General features: G+C 48.3%; 1 pseudogene; it reads left to right on the plus strand.

Moving 5' to 3' along the window:
- The first annotated feature begins 1,690 nt into the window (after positions 1-1,690).
- LOC115063514 lies at positions 1,691-1,809 on the plus strand (annotated as a pseudogene).
- Positions 1,810-5,357: the final 3,548 nt, after the last annotated feature.

A 5,357-nucleotide genomic window follows, 5' to 3' on the forward strand; every position in this document is an offset into this window, starting at 1 on the left:
TAGGTTTTGGTCTCCGCCCCTCCTTCCAATCTGCCGCTCTCTGTATGTATGTTCTTTCTTATGCTTTACTTTATATGTATTACGTATACAAAAGTGTATATGAGTGTGTATATGAACTCTCACCATAATTGCATTGAATCATCACTATATATACACCGTAAGTTTTACTAGCACCACACAACAGAACATCACCCCCCAGCTTTACAGATGGAGAGATGCTGAAGCTTCAAGGACTTGAGTAACTAATTTTAGCCAGTTGGGAGGTCCAAGTTCAGGAGAGCTGATGTCAGAGGCCAGTTTCTGAGGTGCCTCCCTCATCTGCTCTCCGTCAGCCACAGCTTTACAAGGCATGACAGCCAATGCAGAGTGTCAGATGATGTCTAAGACCCCTCAGCACCCACAGGCTAGGAGAGAGCACTTGTGATTCTCTGCTGTGAAGGCACAATCAGTAGCACACAGACCCACGGCCAGCTTCTGAGAGGTTCAGGCGGGGGTGGCAGTGTAGGCTGCAGCGGCAGGGGCAGCAGGGGCCCGCAGGGGCTCAGGGACGGCAGGGGAGGTGGGGATCTGGGGGTGCAGGAGTCAAAGGGGCCAGGTCACACTCCTGTGCCTGACAGTGCCAGCCCCTCAGGACTCCTTTTTCCACACAGTGCCTGTGAGGTCAGCAACCCTGATGTCTGGTCAGAACAGATCAGTCAGAAGGATGGTGGCAATAGAGGAACACTGAAAGACGGGCGCGTTGAGAGAGCAAACCTGGCAGGTTACCATTTTTTGCTTGTTGTGTCTGTTTAGTATCACTCACTGTCTGAGGAAATGTTGCTGTTTTCTGTTTGGACCAGAAACTGATTGGAATCTGGTAAAGCCAGAGGTGTCACTACTGTGAAGCGCAGCACTGTGGTCAAACGGTGGAAACCTTCAGACCCTCTAGTGAAATTACCACACAGCTGCAGCGCAGGCATGATTTGGATTGGAGTCCATCCGAGGATCCTCGTCTTTGTTCTTACTTGTCTGTAGTTGTGGTAAAAATAATCTGAGAAAATCGACTTAAGGAAGGGTTTCCTGTGGCTCACAGATCATGGCACTGTCCAACGAAGCAGGGAGAACGGGCAGCAGAAGCCTGAGGTGACCTATGACACTGCAGACACAAGCAGGAAGAGGAGAGCGATGAATGCCTGAGCTTCCTCCCTGCCTCTTTGCATACAGTCCAGAATCCAGCCCAGAACAGAGGGCGGGTCTTCCCAGCCAACTAAACCCACCAAGTGGGCATGACCAGAGGCTAGTCCAACCAAAAGAGCCCCTGGCTGTGTCCAGGAGCATATCTTCTAGGGGATCCTACATCCTGTCAAGTGGACAACCCTAACCATCACACATTCCCCCAACTGTCTCTGTGGCTCTTCATGAACTGAAAGAACAGACCATCACACCACCAATGAATGGACTTTGTCCTAGTAAGAGTTACAGCTGCCGTGATGAAGGACCGTGAGCAAAGCAACTTGGGAGGAAAGGGCTTATTTCAGCGCACAGTCCCAGGTAACAGGCCAGTCAGGGCAGGAGCTCAGGCAGGGCAGGAACCTGGAGGCAGGAGCCGATGCAAGGCCATGGAGGGGCTAGCTTTCCATGGCTTGCTCAGTCTGCTTTCTTACAGAAGCCAGGACCAGGGGTGAGCCCTTCCATATTGGTCACTAGTTAAGAAGATCCTAGAGCCATAGTGAGTGTGACTGTTGTGTCACATGTACGTCAGTAGGTGGCAGAGAGAAGAGAGACCATGTCTACATTCTGCTATGTCTGAATGATTAGCAGCCTAACACTCCTTGGAAAAAAAAAACAAACCTGCAATGACCAGTCTTGTGCAATGACAGGGAGCAAGCCAGAGTCTAGAAGAATCCCCCCTGGGACCATGGACCTTGGGGCAAGAAAGAGCCCAAGCCAGATAACCCTCGCATGGGGCCACCTGGGCAGGCCTGGATGAGGAGCTAGCCGGAGATGACCACCAATGTGACACCACTCAGGCATGGGGGGAACAGAGATGACCCTAGATACTCGGAGATCCTGGGCACCACTAAGAAGAGTAAGCAAGTGGTAAAGAAAAGAAGCGAGAAACAGAAGCATGTGAGTACAATGAAGAGAGGCAGAACTGGAGACTCCAGGTTAGTGAGGAACAGCCGGATGTGAGTAGCTGGGGAAGCCTCTTGGGACCATGATGTGGTCCTGGCCCGTGCTGTCATAGACCATGACTGGGTCTGTGGCCCTGCAGCACCAGGGATCTGTTACCACCAAAGGCCAGCCAGACATCTCGGGGTATCTGAGAGGAGTCCCAGTGAGGATGCAGTACTGACGGAGTAGCAGAAGCCAGAGGCCTAGTATCCGACAAAGAGTCACTGCAACAAACATCTGCAAGCAAAGAAGTGTGGACAAAAGGATGTACTGTGGGACACGCTGTGATACACGACAGTGTCCATAGTGAAAATGGTTTTTCTCTTTTTGTGGGGGGTTCAAGAGTGGAGGGTGGGTATTAGTGGGGAGATGAGTGGGATTGGGTTACATGATGTGAAAGTCATAAAGAACCAATTAAAGGTTGAAAACAAAAGAGAAAGAGAAAATTGCCCAACAGTCTTTGCTATGGGTCAGTCTTAGAGGCATTTTCTCAAATGGGGTTCCCTCCCCTCAGATGACACAAGCCTGTGTCAGACTGACATAAAATTAGCCACCACAGGGCCCCTGGTTGTCTTCTTAGACCTGACCAAATCGTCACATCATTATTTTCAGAGCTAACAGTGTCCTTAGAGACTGCCATCAATCTGACTACAAAGACATCCAAGAGCTCCTTGGTTGCCCTTATTTTCAGGATTCATTTATAAAACCATTACTGAGCCCTCGGCAGGTATACACACTGCCCTAAAGGGCCGATGTGAGGATTTAAGCCAATGGCTTTTGCCCCAGTTGGTAGACAGGCAGTTAGCCAGTCCAGCCAGACAGCAGAAAGTTAAATAATCAACCACACACCTTTCCTTTAAGAAAACGAGGCCTCCATGTTTACTATACAAAGTTCGGAGATCACTTATTATCCTATCAGTGAGACTCACTACCAAAGCACAGCTTTCACTGACTTTAGAGATGTGTTTTATGATTGTTTGGGGAGGGGCCAGGTGAGCAGTGTATGATGTCTTCTGTGCTTTTTACAGAGGACCAGTCCTTATGTAAGGTGAATTCTGTAGTAACAAAGGTCTGTTCCACAGAACCACATTTTGGGGTCTGCAAGTACCCCTCACTAACTCCTCTCTCTCTCTCTCTCTCTCTCTCTCTCTCTCTCTCTCTCTCTCTCTCTCTCTCTCTCTGAGCTGACACAAGGAAAATCTTACATGCTAACAGGGTCTCCAGAGCTGGCCTTCTTGCCAGTGTCATATGACATTCATGGGCCAGACTCTTTTCCTGTAACAACTGCTTATAAATGACTCAAGCAGCATACTGTTCAACTTCTCGTTCATGTGCTGGGGAGAGGCAAGCATGGGGGACGTTCTCCCTCCATCGTTCCCTCCTTCCCTCTCCTCCTCTCCTTCCCTCCCTCTCTCCTCTCCTCTCTCCCTCCCCCATCCTTCCCTCCTTCCCTCTCCTCTCTCTCCTTCCCTCCCTCCTTCCCTCTCCTCTCCCTCCTTCCCTCTCTCCTCCCCTCTCCCTCCCTCCATCCCTCCCTTCTTCCCTCTCTCCTCCCCTCTCCCTCCCTCCTTCCCTCTCCTCCTCTCCCTCCCTTTCTTCTTTCCTCTCTCCTTCCCTCCCTCCTTCCCTCTCCTTTCCCTCCCCTCCTCTCTACTTTCCTCTCTCCCTCCCTCTTGAAGAGCTTGAAATTAAATGGAACAGTTCCTACTCTCATGGCAACTTTCCCTGAAGCTCTGTGTACAAATTCAATGTGTTCTTTTCCTGGGTCATTTTATGTCTAAAGATAAATGTCGCCGTGCCCAGACTGTCCTTCCTGAGTTGGAAGCAGAACGATAAAGCAAGGCTCTGGGGAGGAATGTTCTGTATGGATACGAACGAGTGAAAATACTGCTTGGAAAGGCATCCTACTGCATCACACAGCTCGTTCAATGAGCTTTTCTGCATTTCTCTGAAACTGGGATGACTTTTCTTATTGTAAGGGAACGTTATTCATGACTTTTCCAAGTGCGCCTTACTGCATATACTCATGACCATGAATTAAATGAGCTTAGGAAAAGAATCTTGCTTGTAAACAATCCTTTCCTTTCTAAAGACAAGGGTATTAAAGTTAAAATTTTAATGCAATGACCAAATTGCGTATTATAACTTTAAGTTGACCAGATATTTTTGATAAAGATATTGTGATTTTATAGCTACCATTTTAAGCTACATTTGTGGCTTAAGAACCACAAATAGCATGAATATCATGCTTCATTTAATCATTTACACTATACATTGCAAAACAGGGACCCTCGGTATGCCGGTCACCAAGCCCTGCTACATTCCCATACTGGAAGACCAGTTCCTCTCATACAGGAGAATCACTCCACTCTAGTTCCCACCCCTTTATTTACTCACTAGACCTTGGATGTGGAAATACTTATTCTTCATCTGATGTAGGGGGACATTACAGATGTGATCAAGTTAAGCAGTCTGAGGTGGGAGATTGCCCTAGGTGGCCCAGGTGTGGAGTGCATGATGTCATACTCCATGCAGGAGCATCAGAGAAAGAGGTAAGCAACAACAAAACAAAGGCCTGAGCTGTGGAGCCCGAAGGCCAGGGCAAGTACAGGCTGTCTCTATATCTGAAAGGATCCTTCTCGGTGACTTTACTCTGGTATCTTAGTTACTTTTCCATTACTGTGCTAAACACCAGGATCAAGGTAGCTTATAAATGACCATGTTTAATCTGGCTTATGTTTTCAAAGGGCAGGAGTCCATGATGGGCTCACATCTAGATCTGCCAAGGTGGATGCAGCGAGAGCTCACTGGGAATGGTGCTGGCTTTTTTTTAAACCTCGAAGCCCACCCCAAGTGACACACCTCCTCCAACAAGGCCACACCTCCTCCAACAAGGTCACACCTCCTAATTCTTCCCAAATAGTTCTACCACCTTGGGACCAAGTACTTAGTCAATACATGAGCCGCTGGTGTCCATTCTCAGTTAAACCCTCACACATGGTTAGATTGAACAGGATACTGCCTCAAAAAAAAAAAAGCAAAATAAATTTGCATTATTTTAAGCTGCTTTTATGGCACTGAGTCTGTAGGAGTTTGCAGTAAATTCACCACTGGGGGAGCTAGGCATGGTGGTACCTGCCTGTGTTCTCAATACTTGGGAGCTAGCGGCAGAGGACTCAGAGTTAAAGGACAACTTCAGCCAC

Source organism: Mus pahari, chromosome 2, assembly GCF_900095145.1.
Source record: "Mus pahari chromosome 2, PAHARI_EIJ_v1.1, whole genome shotgun sequence".
Lineage (NCBI taxonomy): Eukaryota > Metazoa > Chordata > Mammalia > Rodentia > Muridae > Mus > Mus pahari.